Source organism: Sorex fumeus, unplaced genomic scaffold, assembly GCF_029834395.1.
Source record: "Sorex fumeus unplaced genomic scaffold, SorFum_2.1 ptg000063l, whole genome shotgun sequence".
Taxonomy (NCBI): domain Eukaryota; kingdom Metazoa; phylum Chordata; class Mammalia; order Eulipotyphla; family Soricidae; genus Sorex; species Sorex fumeus.
Window position 1 is genome coordinate 29,662,418 of NW_026606120.1, and position 18,357 is coordinate 29,680,774.

The 18,357-nt window shown below is 36.6% G+C and overlaps 1 pseudogene; it reads left to right on the top strand.

The window, feature by feature from the left end:
* Positions 1-18,357, top strand: part of LOC130034978 (contactin-associated protein-like 3) — a 156,003-nt pseudogene that overhangs the window by 8,404 nt on the left and 129,242 nt on the right.

The following is an 18,357-nucleotide window of genomic DNA, read 5'->3' on the forward strand; positions in this document are numbered from 1 at the left end:
ACCAGGGATATTGGTGGCGGGGAATGTGTGCTGGTGGAGGGATGGGTGTTTGATCATTGTGTGATTGTAACCAAACATGAAAGCTTTTAACTATCTCACGGTGATTCAACAAAATTTAAAAAAAAAGAATTTGATCCCCTTAAGTGTTTCTTTTAAAAAGTTGTTATTCCCAGTCAGTTCAGTGTTTGGTGTAGAGTTAATTATTCCCCACTCCTCAGTAAGACCATCTTGAGCACTCCACCCAATTACATGGGTATTGAGATTTCTGGGTGAGTAATAGAACGGCTACTAGTCCTTGTGTGTGTCAATCCTGTTTCCCATTCACATGTCAGTGGTTCTTTGCCCAGCCCCAAGGCATGCACTGATCCATGCTTTTCTGAAAGCTTTAGAAATGTTGCTTCTCAGTCACTTGCATTCTCTGCCTCTCTCTTCTCTGTACTCTGCTGATGCATTCCGGGTGCTTTAGTCTCTCAGCAGACTCAACTCTATCTCATCTGCACTAGGAGTCTGTTGGGCTCTGCCTGATATCTTCCTTTTTTCTCTCTGACCTGGAGCCTCTCCAAGCTTAAGCCCTGGTAACTGTAGTGCTTTGGTTTCGCTTATATTATAATTTTGTGTCTTTATCATTTTCTACAGCTTTTGTACCTGGGTAGAATGTTCCATAAAGTGTAATGTATGTGCTTTAGAGCACATATTCCTACATTTTTCTCTGCCCACACTCCATCTTCTTTCAAGACATGCAATGCAAGCAACCACAGTCAGAAATCCCTGAGGGTCATTATGGGTTTTATTTTGAATGAATTGCGAAAACAAATATTATAACCATTTGGGGAGAAATCAAAGTCCTTTTCCTTAAAAATAAAACACAAAGTTTGCCCACTCTCACCACTTATTATTCAAATTAGTATTGGAAACACTTGCCATAGCAATTAGGTAAGGAAAATATCTTTTTTAAAAATTTTTAGATTGAAAAGGAAGAAGTCAAACTTCCATTCTTTGCAGATGCCATGATTTTTATTTAAAAAACTTAAAATTTACAAAAAAGTTAAATTTCATCTACAAAAACCTTTAAATTTAAATCTACGTAAAACAATTGTATATTTTTCTACAAATGCTCCTGGAAACAATTGATATGTATGCTAAAGTGACAGGCTACAACATTAACATGCAAAAGTCCATGATTTTCAATATGAAAATAAAATTTAACACAAAGGTATTAAAAAGCATCCCATTTATGATTGTGTTATAGATTTTCAATGAATTTAGGGAAGGGTTTTAGGTCACACCTGGTGGATCCAAGGTGCTCTGTGCTCGGGAAAGATTGAATGTGGGTTTATTGCAAGTGAGGCAAGTACTTAACTTCTGTACTATCTCTCTAGCCCTTGAATTAATTTTTTAGTAATTGTGCATTCAGAAATCTTTTACTGTTGCCAGTTTTTTATTATCCCCACATTCAGTTACATGATTCCCTATGGGATTGCAACCACAGTTAATAAAATTATGTTTCAGAGCAGCAGTTTTCAAAATATATTTATAAAATTTTATTAATTAGAGAATGTATGATAACAGCAAATTCCCAGGTCCATCATCAGATACATCCAGTCAGAGATTTTGGGATGGTCTCAGCACTTTGCATTAACACACCAGCATATCTAATTCAAAGAAAAGTGACATTATTATTACAAAGATAGAGGAAGCTGGAGAGATAATACAGTCATTAAGGTACTTTACTTGCCTGGAGCCCACCTGGTTTGGTCCTTGGCACTGTGTATGGTCTAAGCACCTCCAGGAGTAATCCCGGAGCATGCTGGATGGTGCCTAATTACCTCCCCAAACAAACAAACAATAAGACCAACAGAAAATCTTATGACAAATATTATCTGATCAAAATTATTCTGGGCTGTTTTCCACAATGGGATCAAAAGCATGAAGCAATTGCCAGAGTACAGCTCCACTTTAAGGACAGTGCTGCCCGATCTCACCCAACTCTGCAGGCTGACCAAGACCTGCCAGCCAGGGTTAGGAAGGCACAGCTACAGTGGAGAAAGTGTGAGTGTGAAAGCATGGAGCACCCTGCAACCTCTTCCTACAAGTGGACTGAGCAAATTCACTCCCCCTCTCCCCATTACACTGATCAGCAGAACAAAATGTGCAAGTTTTAGATGGATTTAGACTGAATCCTGAATTCACTCACCCAAGTCTCATTGTCCCCCAGGATAGAACTGTTGTCTGTTGTCAAGAGAGCATACAGCTCTGGTTTGCTCCCCTTCCAACACACCCACATCTCATGTTGCTGTAAAGGTGCTGAGGGATTTTGTGGTGGCAGATACTTCTGGCAGAGAAATCAGTGGCGTGGGTGTGTGGTCTTTGGCATATGTGAGGACTTCTCCAGAAACGCTCCCATAACACCATCCCTAAAGAGTGGCTTCTGGGGACTAATTCTAATGAGTAGTCATAGTCTTAACCCACTTATACAGATTTTCCTTGACATTATCCTGAAGTTGGGAGAAGTTTCTTTTACCATAGAAGTAACTGATCCCACTTTTGAATAATCGCAGACATGTTTACTAGTAGTGCCTGTCCTACTTCAACATTGGATTCTCTTTTAGGACATTTTCCCTGAGTGTTATGAGAGATGTATGCCAAATGCCCTTTTAACATTCTGATTTCCTGTGTAACTAAGAGCTGACAATAAAGTAGGAGGACTCTAAAAGAATTATTTATAAAACTAAAATTCCTTATTCACTAAAATGTTTAATTGTTACTTTTGCCTTTCAGCAATGTACATGGAGAAAAACGATATTGTTTAAATGTGATAGTTTTAAATTTATTCTGGCTTCATCAATTTTTTGTCTTCAAACTTCTCAATTTTAATGGGTAGCTACATGAAATGGTTGATTCATTTGATCTACTATTATTGTTATTATTATTATTATTATTTGATTTGAGGATAACAACTAGCTATGATCAAGGCTTACTCCTAACTATGGACTCAGTGATCACTGCAGTCAATGCTCTAGGGACCATATGCAGTGCCAAGGGTTGAATCTGGGATGTCTGCTTTCAATGTAAGCTCTCCATATGCTGTACTGTCTCTTTAATATACACTTGAGTTTTAAACATAAAGGGATTACTTTAAATTGTTTAATTAAACTTAATGAGATGCATATCAAGTATATACTAGCCACACTTTATTTGGGGGGGGGGGTTGGGGAATTGCGTCTCACGGCAGTGCTCAAGGCTTACTCCTGGCTCAGTGCTTAGGCTTACTCCTGGATTGATGCTCAGGGATCATGCGTAGTAGATCTCATAGAATCATATGGGGTACTAGGGATTGACCTGGGTCAGACACATGTAAGATTAATGCCCTGCCCCCTGGATTGTCTTTCTGTTTTTAAACTACACATTTTTATTAAAGTTAGATTGAAAGATATCAGTTTCATCTTTTCTTATACTTTCATTTATTACACAAGTGTATTTTTATGTCTTTTTAGTTGTGAAATATGAGAGTGGGGATATTAATTCTTATATATATATTGCTATGTATTAAAACTAGTTTAATACTAGTTTGACTGAGGTTGTTTTTATAGTAGTGATCACAGTCACAGGTCACAGTCCTCCCGTTGTTCATCGATTTGCTCGAGCGGGCCCAGTAACGTCTCCATCATGAGACTTGTTGTTACTGTGTTTGGCATATCGAATACGTCACGGGTAGCTTGCCAGGCTCTGCCGTGGGGGCGAAATACTCTCAGTAGCTTGCCGGGCTCTCCGAGAGGGGCGGAGGAATCGAACTCAGGTCGGCCATGTTCGCCGCTTGTAAGGCAAACGCCCTACCGCTGTGCTATCGCTCCTTTTAAATATAAATTGAATGCAAGCGACCCTGTCAGAAAGATAAGACACTGTCAGAAAGTAGAGAGGAAATTGTCACATCACAGTAAAAAGGCACCTAGTAGAATGGCTTTCATGTTTTCTCGAAGTACCATGCAGAATAGATATGCTTTCTAGATGACTGAGGATCCTTTACTAAGAGCTCAGAGGAGTTTTGTAAATCTAATGTAAATTCCTATGACACTTATTCTTAGCAGAAGTATATGGGAGTGTTTGCTCTATAGGAATTAAAATCAAAACTACTGATTTAAAATTGAACTCATTTACATTGAATTTTAGTAATATCTTATCTTTTGTCAGTATGTAAAATGTATAACATTTCAGTGAAACAATATTCACTGACCATAAAATATAAGAAAAGACTTTCCTTGTGAGAGATTGTCTTCAACGTCTTTCTATAATCACTGTGTTCACAGAATGAAAATAGACCAATACAAACATATGGACTTTCTGAGAAGAAGCCTTTTCGGAGAAATGTCAGAAGAGGCAAAGAATTGAGTCCAAGTATTGTTCTTTTTAGTGCACAGAGAAAATTGACAGTGTAGTTTTTCACTGTGTTAAACAGACCAGAGATATTCTATTTGTGTGTTGACTTACACATTTCAACTAATTGATAAAAATATATTATACTTCAGTAACATGTTAATGTTTTCTGTTGTAGGATCCGAGATGGTTAACTTTGATGGGAGAAGTTACTTATTGTATACATTTAAGCAGAAATACATGAGCTCAACAAAAGATGTGATTTCTTTGAAATTTAAGACCAGGCAAAATGATGGGACTCTGTTGTACAGAGAAGGACAAAATGGTGAATATATCACAGTCGAGTTAGTTAAAGGAAAACTTGTCTTATTTCTTAATTCAGGTAAATCTATGGGAAATACGTTGGGGAATTTAAATTAGTTAGATAAAATTTTATGTCTAATTTTTGACAAGTAAATTATTGATTTATCCTAAAACCAGGATACTATTGAAAGTGGAAGAAATAACCTATAAACTAGTATTATGGTCCAAGGGTATAAGCCAGGACTTTCTAGGTGCATGGATTATCCTATAACTGAGTGTGTATCTTGAAAAGGCAACAACAATGTATCTTGAATATGCTTTTATGAAAAAAGTTTTATAAACTTGATTATTCTATAAAATGATTATTTTGTATGTTCAACATGCTATCTACCATTATTGCAAAGAAAAGAAAAATGATATAAATCATAATTATAAGGACAAATGAAATAGAATTACTCAAAATCTGAAGAAAATTGGCTTCATGACTAGAATAGTTTCACCAGTTCACCAGTCCTTGGGACAGAAGGAAAGTGTAATTGTGAGAATTGTTAAACCTCAATGGTATGAACACTATGGAATTGTTCATTTACCATTTCTCTGTTTTTAGTAGACTCTAACTCACCCTCCTCTGATGTCCAGGAGGTCCTCACTCTGGGCAGCCTGCTAGATGACCAGCACTGGCACTGTGTCCTTATTGAGCTCCTCCACACTCATGTCACTTCACTGTGGACAGACACACACATCACTTCCAGGCTAAGGGAGAGCCTGACTATTTGGATCTTGATTATGAGGTGTGAAAATCACTTTCTAATATATTGGATGTACTTTTTAAATGTAAATATCAGGATTTATAAGAATATTGATATTTATTCTTTAAACATTCAATCTTATGATACCAGGCTCATCACCACTCTTTCCCTTTTTACCTTCTAGAGATGGTGATGGATAGCAAATAGATTTACTGTGATCATCTGATCATTTCTTATCATATGTCATCATTAAATCATGGTGTTAACCTGAGAATAATATAATGTGATATTTCAATTATGCTTTAATAAAATACATAATTACCTGCTAGAGAATGTACCACTGTGTGCAGAAAGTTTTTCTTATTCTATGACTAATATAATAGTTGAGACTAATATAATATGAGATGTTTATTATTCCTTAATAAAATACATTATTACCTATTAGAAAATGTACCACTGTGTACAGAAAAAGTTTTTCTTACGAGTTGAGACTTACAGTGAAATATTTCTTGTGGTTGATGATACACAAGAATGTAGGGAATACATTTATATGCTATTGTGATGGATTGTCCCTTACTATTGTTACTCTCACATGGGATTAAGTGGTCATTACATCTAGGAAATAAGTAGATGAAACACTTTCGATATGACATCAACATTTTACAAAGGTTGGAACTTTCTTCTATATTACATCTAGTTTTAGGTTTTGAAGATACTTTGAGTTGTAAGGCAATCTTAAACAGATTAGCAACAGAGATAATTTGGAGAAGTAATTCTTTTGTGCCAAAATTTGATTTCTTTTAAATAATGCACCCATTTAGTTCAAATAACTCTTAGGTTACCCTGTTCCCATATTATAAAACGGAGAAGGTTACGGAAGTAAATAAAGCAAGGTACAGAAATAAGAAGAGGTGGACAGAAGGAAATAGGAGTCGGGGACTCCTTGGACATAGTGGTGGTGTGGAACTCTGTTTTATCTATATATCTGAACCACAGAGTCAACAAGAACCAGTGAAAGTATGAGGTACAAACTGCAACAACCAATTTTGCCTGTCAAAGTTGCAGGCTGAGTGTTGAAAAGGAAACTGGGGAGAAATTAACATTTGTGAAGTGATTGGTGTTGGAACACAGTATGTCTGAAACTCAACTATGTGTAACTTTGTAATTTATTGTGACTTAATTTTAAAAAATATTATCTCATGTAATTTTTAAAGACCTAATGCAAATTTCAGTGCATTGCCAAATCCACTCTTAAAATCAGCAATTCCACAATGCAGCTAACAATCTAGAACATTTCAAAAGTTATTTGGTATTAATGATTTCAGCATAATCATTAAATGTATATTATTCTAACTTAAATATTGGCAAAATCCAGTATTCTCAAATATGTCACTTGAAAGATTAATAAAGTAGGATGTAACTATGGTAGGTCACTTATTAGACTAATCCAGACTTATATGGAAATAAAGATAAATTATTATCCATCAATGAAAATTATAGTGCCATAGGAGAAGATAATTGTAAGAGTATTAAACATACTATTTAAATATGACAAATGGAGATATGTAAATCTGAATCATCTATAAATCTGATCATATACTTAACGTGATCATTAATGCCAGATAAATTAGGTGATTTTCCTGTTCCTCAGAAATATTTTAGGCAGATAAGAAACTCATTAAATAGTGTTATTTATGTCATTTTTCTTCTTTCTAAGATTAGCTTTGGAGGGATCCCCGAGCATAGCAAATCAATGGTGTTACCACGTAAAAACTTTAATGGCTGTCTTGAAAATCTCCATTATAATGAAGTAGATGTCATTGAATTATCCAAGAGAAAAAGCCCACAAATCCTCATCATGGTAAGAAAAATCTATATATGAGTTCAAGAGAAAAGGAAACACAATTTTTTTATTGATTTGCTTTTTAAAATATACTTCTTCTAGAAGCTGGGAAGGTACAAGTTATAAATAAATTTTTTGTTAATGTTTGGTTTCTGTTATGTATATAAAGACAAATTCATAATTTCATAACATTGTTAAATTATCATCATTGAAAGACGATAATGTAGTGTCTATTTTCTTTTTTTTTAGGTGAAGCACTTTTTGCTGTTTTATTTTACTTTTTTAAAAATTGAATCACTGTGAGATACAGTTACAAAGTTTTCATATTTGAGTTTCAGTTATACAATGATTGAACACCCATCCTTCCACTAGTGCACATTTTCGACCAGCAATGTCCTCAGTATCCCAAGCACACACATCCCAGACCTTCCCCTGCCTCTATGGCAGACAGTTTTCCCCATAATCTCTCTCTACTTTGGGGCATTATGGTTTTCAATATAGCTAATGAGAGGCTATCATGTTTGGTCCTTTATCTACTTTCAGTACACATCTCCCATCGCGTTCCATCTCTCCAACCACCATAGAATTAGTGATCCCTTCTCTATTCCGGCTACATTCTCCCCCATCTAATGAAGCAGGCTTCCAACTATGGAGCAATATTCATGACCCTAGTGTCCACTGTCCTTGGATATCAGATTCATATTCTGTTATTTTGTATTCCACAAATTAGTGCAGTCATTCTAAGCCTGTCTCTCTCTTTCTGACTCATTTCATTTAACATGATACTATCCATGACCATCCACATATAAGCACATTTCATGACTTCATTTCTCTTAACAGCTGCATAGTATTCCATTGTGTAGATGTACCAAAGTTTCTTTAACCTGTCATCTGTTCTCCTGCACTCAGGTTCTTTCCAGATCTGGCTATTATGAACATTGCTGCAATGAATATACATGTGCAGATGTCATTTCTACTGTGCTTTTTTGCACCCTCTAGATATATTCCCAGAAAGATGTTGAGGGGTCATACGGAAGCTCAATTTCTACTTTTTGAAGGAATACCCATATTGTTCTCCAAAAAGGTTGACCAGCCAACCTTCCCGCCAACAATGAAAGAGAGTTCTTTTCTCGCACATCCGCGCCAGCACTGGTTGTTCTTGGTTCTTTATGTTGTAATCCAGTCTTTGTGGTGTGAGATGATATCTATAGTTGTTTTGATTTGCATCTCCCTGATGATTAGTGATGTAGAGTATTTTTCATATGTCTTTTGGCCATTTGTACTTGTCTTGCGGGAGCTTCTGTTAATTTCTTCACCCCATTTTTTGATGGAGTTGGAAGAGTTTTTCTTCTACAATTCAACTAGTGACTTGTATATCATGGGTATTAACAACCTATTCGATGGGTATTGGGTAAATATTCTCTCTCATTCCTTGGGTTCTTTCTGTATTTTGGTCACTGTTTATTTTGAGGTGCAGAAACTTCTTAGTATAATGAAATTCCATTTGTTTATGTTTGTTTCCATCTGCTTGTTCAGTGGTGTTTTATCCTTAAAGAAGCTTTTAGCTTCATTATTATGGACAGGTCTGCCTACATTTTCCTCCAGGTACCTTATGGATTTGAGTCTGATATTGAAGTCTTTAATCCTCTTTGGTATGACTTTTGTGCCTGGTGTTAGACAGAGGTCAGAGTTCCTTTTTTTTTGCAGATAGATATTCAGTTTTCCCAGCTCCACTTGTTGAAGAGGCTTTCCTTGTTCCACTTCATATTTCTTGCTCCTTTATTAAAGATTAAGTGATCGTATATTTGAGAGTCTGTAACAGAATATTCAGCTCTGTTCCATAGGTCTGAAGGTCTGTTTCTTGTTCAACACCATACTGTTTTAATTACTACTGCTTTCCACTCGGCCATCCTGACATTCATCTTTCAAACAACAAATGTTTTTAGATAATATTTCAGTTGTGCAGATAGAAAAAGAAATTGATGTTATTCCCAAGATACTAATTAACCTGTGTAAGGTTGCACAGAAAATGTGGAATTTCAAATCGAGGCTTTCTGACTGAATTGTGTGCTCTTCTAACTAACTGTACTACATTGCTTGCTAAATCATTTTAGGCTTTGGAAGTTTAAAATAAAATAAATCCCAGTTATCTTTTGTTAGAAAACAGTATCCGAATTGCCTGGGAAAATGATAATTTTTATAATGTTTTTAAATTTTCTTAATGCTATGTTATAAACGAACACGTCATTTTATCATTGTGACAAAATTAGCTAACCTATTTTTCTCATTCAATGTGGGGGACAAGGGTGAAGATTTTGGGGGATTAAATATCTCAATTTGCCATTCAGTTTCCAGTTGGATGTGTATTCCAAAACTACTTCCTGTGGTTTATGCTAGATTTTGTGTTGTTTGTAGCGCTGTTTCAAAATTTGTCTTGTACATACCCTGGGGTGAAAGACAAATTATAGTTTGTTTTTATAATTACTGAAACAAAAACAAATTATAACTGTAGCTTTTGCCAGGATTTTCATCCCCTGTTATTAGAATTTAGAAGATTTCTTTTTATCATTTCGTTTCTAAGAGAATTGCCCAGTCATTTAATAAGTCACATTAGCAAATTCTGAATGAATTAGATATCTGCTTTTGGTGTTGATGGTAAATTTTTAAAAGGGGTAAGTTTTGCTTTCCAGTTTTAAATAACAGGATACAATTCACGATGGTCTAGATCATTTAAAGGGCCTCTGTAGCCCTTTAAATATTCAAACTAGTACAGTCTGGTTCTTTAATTTGATTTGCGTTAATTGCCCTTTATCACGTACTTGATTCTAAACAAACACAAAATTTTCTTATTTGGATTTCGGGAATTGGTTTGGACCACACCTTGCTGTATTCAGGGCTTCCTCCTGGTGGTGCTCAGGAGACTATAGGTGTTAGCTACAGATGGAACCTCGTTGGCTGCTTGCAAGGCAAGTGCCCTATCTACTGTATTTTCTCTGGCCCTAAAGACAAAATACTTTTTATCTAAAAAAAATTTTAACACTGAGCCCAGCAAGCTACTGAGAGTATCCTGCCCACACGACAAATCCTGGCAAGCTCCCCGTGGCATATTTGATATGCCAAAAACAGTACCAACAAGTCTCACAAGTTGTTGTGAGATGTTACTGTTGCCCGCTGGAGCAAATCAATGAACAACGAGAGGACAGTGCCACAGTGCTACAGTGTAGTGATAGCTTGACCTCTTCCTTTGCTATCTGTATGAGCTTGATATCTTTTTTTTTTTGGTTATCTGCTATGGCCAGGACTTCCAGTACTATATTGAATAGGAATTGTGAGAGTGGGCAACCTTGCCTCGTGCTCGATCTTTGAGGGAAGGCTTTTAGTTTCTCCCCATCGAAAATGATGCTTGCTGTGGGTTTGTGGTATATGGTTTTGACGATATTGAGGAAATTTCCTTCAATGCCCATTTTACTGGGAGATTTTATCCCAAATGAGAGCTCTATCTTGCCAAATGCTTTCTTTGCAGCTATTGATATGGTCACATGGTTTTTACCCTTTATTTTATTGATATGATGGATTACATTGATTCACTTGTGAATATTAAACCATCATTACATCCCTGGGATTAATCCTGCTTGGTCATAGTGTATGAATTTTTTTGGTGAATTGTTGGATTTTGTTTGTTGAGGATCTTTGAGTCTATGTTTATTAGGGATATTGGCCTGTGGTTCTCTTTCTTTGTGGTATCTCTGTCTGCTTTTGGTATCAGGGTGATGTTTGCTTCATAGAAACTGTTTGGAAGTGTTTATAATTGTACAATTTCCTTAAAAAGCTTTAAAATGATTGGGATTATGTCCTCTTTAAAGATTTGGAAAAATTAACCAGTGAATCTACCTGGGCCAGGACTTCTGTTTTTGGGGAGAAATTTTTTATTACCGTTTCAATTTCCTAGATGGTGATAGGTCCGTTTAGATAGTCCAGGTATTATTGGTTCAGTCTCAGAAGGCTATAGGAATCCAGGAGTTTATCCATTTCCTCAAGGATTTATTTCATGGTATGAAGATTCTCAACGTAATCTCTGATGATCCTTTGAATTTCTGTAGTTTCTGTTGTGATATACCCTTTTCATTTCCGGTTCTATTTATTCGGTTTTTCTCTCTTCCTTTTTTGTGAGTCTTGCTACAGATTTATAGATCTTATTTATTTTCTCAGAGAACCAGCTCTTATTTTCATTGATCTTTTGGATTGTTTTTTGGACATCCAACTCACTAATTTCTGCTCTAAGTTTTATTATTTCCTTACTCCTGCTTTGGGCTCTTTTTGTTGGTCATTCTCCAAGCTCTTAAGCTGTGAGGTTAGGTTACTTAGGTGGGTTCTCTCTTCCTTCCTGAGGAATCCTTGTAGAGCTATAAAATGTCCTCTTTATACACCTTTTTCTGTATCCTATAAGTTCTGGTAACTCGTGTCTTCATTTTCCTTCATTTCCAGGAATCTTTTGATTTTCTCTTTGATTTTTTTTCTAAGCAACTCATTCTTCAGCAGTGAGCAGCTTAATTTCCAGGTGTTTGATTTTATTTTCTGTTTATGTGTCTTATTCCCTTATATTTTCAGTGCATCGTGGTCTTCGAAGATCACTGATTCAAGCTCTATCTTCTTAGTTTTATGGAGGTATGTTTTTTGGCCCAGCTTGTGGTCAGTCTTAGTCCTATGCACAATTGAAATGAATGTGTATTCAGCTTTTTGAGGATGAAGTGTCTTGTATATATCTACTAAGTGAGCTCCTTTCTTTTATTTATTCATCAAATAAAGCATGTCCTTGTTAAGATTGAGTCTAGCTGACTATCAAGAGGTGACAAATCAGTGTTGAAATCGCCACTAGTTTTGTGTTGCAATCTGTTTCTTCCTTCAAGTCTGTGAGTAGTTCTTTTAAGTATTTCACTGGTCCCTCATTAGGAGCATATACATTCAGGAGTGTAAGTTGTTCCTGACGTGCAGATCTCTTGATCAATATGAAATGAACTTCTCTTTCTCTTGTGAACTTTCTTCAGTCTGAAATCAATATGGTCTGATACCAAAATGGCCAGCCCAGCTTTTATGAGAGAGGTGTTTGCCTGAAGAATTGTTTCCAGCCATTGACTTTGAATCTGTGTTTGCTCTGACTGTTCAAATGTGTTTCTTGCAGACAGCAGAATATTGAGTTCAATTTTTGATCCATCCCTTGCCACTCTGTGTCTTTTAATTGGTGCATTTAGCCCATTGATGTTAAGAGAGATTATTATTATCATGGGGTATTGTATCATCATTCTGCTGAATTTTGGTTTATTTGAGGGGTTTATCTTGTACTGTTCGTGCAACCATGGTTTAGAGTTTATGAAGTTCCTGAGTTGTGGTTTGTCTGTGAAACTGTGTGTTGTTCCTTCCACTATGAATGAGTCTAGCTGGGTAAAGTATTTTTGGTGAGGAATTTATTTAATTGAGTTTTTTCACTATATCCCATCAGTGTCTTAAGTCAGCTGTACATCTTAAGGATGCACTTTTATAAGCAATTTCTTGCTTTGATCTTGCTGCATTCATAATTTTATGTCTGTTTAAGGTGTTTGTCATTCTGATCAGGATGTGTCTTGGAATATTTTTATTTGGATTTCACCTAGCTGGTACCCTTTGGGACTCCTGAATCTGGTTGCATGTGCTCTTCAGCTCTGGGAACATATTAGCAATGATGTCTTTGACAGTTTCTTTTTCATCAGGGTTTTCTTCCTGTCCCTGGGACTCTAATGATTCATATGTTATTCCTCTTGGCTTCATTCCGATTTTCTCTTCACAGTTGTTGGTTCATTATGAGACTCTTTTCCATTTTCTGCTGTTGTCTGGAGATTCTCTGCATCACCTTGAAGCTCACTGATTCTGTTCCTTAGAACCTGTTACTCTGCTGTTGAGGCCTTCCAATGAGTTTTTCAATTCACCTACCAGGTTTTTCAGATCTGTCATTTCTGTTTGTAATTTTGTTTGTATTTTCCACATTTCTGCTCTCAGATGCTCTTGTATTGTTTTGGCGGTGTGTTTAATTTAGCTCCCTAATCATCTTCAGTAGCTCCCTTCTAAGTTCCTCATCAGAGAGGTTGTCTAGTGCATTATTACTGATTTGATTTTCTGGACTAGTCTCTTCACTAACTATGCTTGGTGGGCTTCTGCGTTGCTTTACCATTGTGACCTGTGCAGTTTAGACTTTCAAGCTTACTGTTACTGTTGTGTTTTTGGTGTAATATTAATTGAGGTGGAACTAATAAATTATTGGCCTAATGTGTTTTTGGTGTTTGGGCTGCCCTAGTGAAAGTTTAACATAAGAGGGTAATTTATGGTTCATATGTGATGTGGAGGGGAGAATATCTTGAGGTTGGATGTCATTCCCACCACGCCTGTACCTGGGTTGGGGGAGATGAGCGAGTCCTTGAAAGTTGGCTGCTATTGCTATTTCTTTGTTGGTTTACTTTTACTTCTGATTTTTCTACCCACAAGTTTTGCTTTTCAACCAAGCCACATTGATACTAATCAAGTATTTGTCTTTCCATATATATAAAAATAGAATTTTATGTAAATCACTAGACTGATAATCACACATATTAATGCATACACATGCCTCCACATTTTATACTGTTAGCAAGAATGAAATTGTTAAAGCTTATTTTTCATTTTGATTTTCTGACAGCAACATCTCACTTCAGTGATTTAATTCTATGTCAGAGTAGCTTTAAAACTTTCCATTATGAAAGTATAGTATTATGTTTTTGGTCATTTCCTAGTGAGGGCATTTGCTTTATTCTTGCTTTTTGATTACTAAAAGCAGACATTTGTGGGGCCAGAGTGCTAGTACAGCAGGTAGGGCATTTGTCTTGCAGATGACTGACCCTGATTTGATCCTCAACACTGCATATGGTCCCCCCAAGCCCTGCCATGAGCACTGCTGGGTGTGATTGCAACTCCCACTTGCCAAATAAAAGAGAAGCATTTGCACAGGTACATATATTTTTGCTTAGAATTTTCACTGATATAATTCCTGAATATAACATTTTAGTCAAATGTTTTATATAGTTTCAGAAATTATTAAACGGTTTTGGTGCTTTCCCAAAATCATAACATGATACTTTCACTAAAATATGAGAGATACCTCTCTTCTCCTATAAGCTAACTCTTTTTTTATTTTCCATCTCTTAGTTCCTTGCCAGCTAAGTCAACTTAACTAATTTCTTACTGTTATTTCCTGCTTATGTGACTACAGGTAAATTAAAAAAACTCCAAATATTTGTTTTTTTATTTCAATTTTAATTTTTTTTATTTGAAGAACAGTTAGTTACAAAGTTGTTCCTCATTGGGTTTCAGTCATACTATGTGTCAACACCCATCTTTCTGTCCTCCACAAGTGTACATTTCCCACCACCAATGTCCCCAGGTTCCCTCCTATCTCTTAACCTCCCCTGCTCAACCAGCCTGCCTCTATGGCAGGAACTTTGTTCCTGTCTCTGTGTCTTTGGTCTATCTGTCTCTGTCTTTCTGTCTCTGCCAGTCTCTGTCTCTCTCTCTCTATGTTTTTCTGTCTGTTTCTCTTTCTCTCTTTCTCTTTCTCTCTCTCTCTCTCTCTCTCTCTCTCTCTTTTGCTCTCTCTCTCCTTTTGGGCATTGGTTTGCTATACAGGAACTGAGAGGTTATCATGTTTGTTCCTTTTCCCATTTTCAGCCAGCAGTCCTCATCCAGAGTGATCATTGTCATGGTGATCCCTTTATCCCATATGCCTTCTCTCCCAGCAATTGAGGCAGGCTTGCAACTATGGTCCAGTCTTCCTGGCCCTTGTTTCTACTCTCCTTGGGTATTAGTCTTTCACTATATTTTTTAATATTCCAAACATGAGTGCAATCATTTACTTTTCTTAAGTTTTTAAATTTTATATTCATCAGGTTGTTCACATTAATTGATTACATTCAATATTTCAACACCAATCCCACCACCATTACACCTTCCCACCATCATTATTTCAAATTTTCCCACCACTACTCAAGCCTGCCTGCCACAGGAAGATGCTAGGTAATTTATTTTCTATTGCTCATTGTGAATATAATGAGAGGTCACACAGCTGCTTTTGCAGATGCATTCTCCTGGAATTCTAAAACTGTAAATAATTGGGATCTGGAGACATCTATATAGGGACTAAATCCATTCTGAGATTCATTTGTGAGTCTCTGGGTGAAGGCAGTTGGTATACTTAACTGGGTCCTGGAGACAGTTTATAGGCATGACAGCCAAGGAATACAGGAGGAGAGACGAGGAGGGACTGACCGTCCCTTGTCACCATGTGGCCTGGAGTTTTCAGTCCCTGGTCCCATATATGGGGGTTTTTATTTAAGAATTTTGTGCCCACCAGGGTTTCATTTGGAGTAAGCAGAGAGAAGGCACCTTCTCCATCTGAGATGCCTGAGTCAAATCTGCCCGGTATGGGGTCCTGAGAAATCTTGGGCGAGCTACTGTCTTCTAATTGCTGAGTCTGAGTGCAATAATTTGATGTCTGTCTCTCTCCTTCTGACTCACTTCACTCAGCATGATACTGTTCATGTTCATCTATAGATAAGCGAAGTTTATGACTTTGTTTTCCCTTATAGCTGCATAGTATTTCATTGTGTAGGTGTGCCATTGTTTCTTTATCCTGTCGTCTCTTCTTGGGCACTTGGGTTGTTTCCAGTTTCTTGCTATTCTGAGTAGAGCTGTGAACATAGAAGTGCAGTTGGCATTTCTACTGTGTGCTTTTGGGCCCTTGGGATATATTCCCAGAAGTGGTATTGCTGGCATCATATGGAAGCTCTATTCTAGTTTTTTGAGGAATACCCATATTGTTTTCCATAAAGGTTCGGACAGTTCGCATTCCCACCAACAGTGAATGAGAGTCCCTTTCTCCCTGCATCCACTTTGGCATTGGTCTTGGTCTTTTTGATGTGTGCCAGTCTCTGGCTTTCCATAGATTTGTATTTTATTTTCTTATCAATGTGAACATTGATTATTATGTCTTATTATTTTGAATACCTTTCTGTTTTACTTTTATAAGAACTTTCATATTAATTTATAGTTTTATGTTAGTAAACAACATTTTATCATTTTTAGTTAAAACATTTTTTGTATTAATTTTGTTTTAAAGATTTTATGGTATGTTGGGTGCATAGATATTTTTGTTAGTCATCAGTTTATCTATGTGCTTTCTTGTAGCTTATTTCAGAATGTGACTAAAACTTTAGACAATGTATTTGGCCTCATGAATATTCTTGTAACATCTTCTAATGGTTTTATTGTTTTAAAAATCTAAATCTGTATCATTTTATGTGATGTAAGCATTGATTTTAATTTTTATCTGATAAATTTCCATTTATTTATTTGCTAGAGCAGTGAACCAAATCTTTTCCTCCACATAGTTGAATCATCATAACTTTCACTCCATCCTGAGCATATGTGAACATCTCCGATGCTTTTGTTGACTATTTTTGTTCCATTGAAATATCTATGTCAATACCAATACTACATTGACCTGATTATAGTGATTTCAAAATATGCTCTGGTGTCTAGAGTCTTGTTTTTCTTAACATAATATTTGTTGAGGATGAGGGGAAATTTGGGGACATATATGCTTCCCTGTGAAATTTATGAAAACATATCCAATAGCAGGTAAAAGTTCTTATAGCAAACTTAATTGGAATTGCATTCAGATTTTTCTCTTCAGACATTATGATTAATGAGATTTGTTCGTCGAACAATGAAAATAATCTAGACTATAAAGTGTTGTTTTTTAAATAGAATTGTGAAAAATTAAGAGCATTCCCAACTGATGGGTTAAACTTTTGGCCAGTAGCACCTCTGGGTGAAAGCCTGTGAGAACTTTTGAAGAGGTAAGTCTGCTTCTGGTTCATCTTGGCTGGCTGCACATTTTCCCTCAGATGTGCATAAATATTCCTCCCACTAAGAGTTGCTATCATCTGAGTGACAAGAATAGTTCCTGGATTTCAATTATACAATGATCAAATACCCATCCCTCCACCAGTGCCTGTTTTCCACCACCATGAAATCCAAGCACAAAAATTTGTAAGTCTACAACTGTACCTCATGGTGTTTCACTAATAAAAATTTAAAAAAAAAAGAAGGAAAGTGCAGAGTAAAAAAAAAAAAGAATAGAAGAATAATTCCTGGAACTCATGATCCTGTTTCACTGATGAAAACATGTAACATCTCAAGGGAGAAAAGCTCTCCTCTATTGTATCTTTTACTCAGCCCAAAAACTTAGGGAGAAAGTTGCTATTGATCCCTTTGCTAACACTGAGAAATGAAGTTGGAAATTTCCTAAAACGTTGACCAAACTAGGTGCCAGAGGGAAAGTACCACAGACAGGTAAGCTGGTTGCCTTACTGGATAACTGACCAAACCAGGTTCAATCTCCAGCACCTCATGTAGTCCCCCAAACCCCACATGGAATAATTCCCGGAGCAGAGCCAGGAGTAAGCCCTGAGCATGCTGGGTGTTGCCCTAAAATAACAACAACAAACAAACATTGACCAATCCAGAGTAGAATGGTATGAAGGATTGTGAATGATTCTGTTTGTCTACTTGGAGAGAACTAATATTTAAAATACGTGTTTACTGAGATGTTTGCAAAAAAGATGAATCTTGGAAAACTGCTGCTACTGAAATGAAACTGTCACTCCTGTTCCTAACGGTGTCTTTTACTGTATCCACAGGGAAATGTGACTTTCTCTTGCCTGTGCCCATAACATTTTTGAGCCCCAGGAGTTACTTGGCTGTTCCAGGCACCCCAGGAAAGGATGAAGCATCTCTTGCTTTACAGTTTCGGACATGGAACCGAGCAGGACATGTATTTACTAGCGGGTTTCATCATGGGTCCGGAGACCTCAGTCTTTCTCTAAATGATGGAAAACTTCAGCTGAGTCTCTTCCATCTTGTACATCCACTGAGGAGTGTCACAGCAGGTAAAAATGTGCTCCCTAATAGGTGTGTGTTCAAAAGTGAGTGTGGGCACTCTCATCACGTACGTTAGGTGGCGATGAGCCA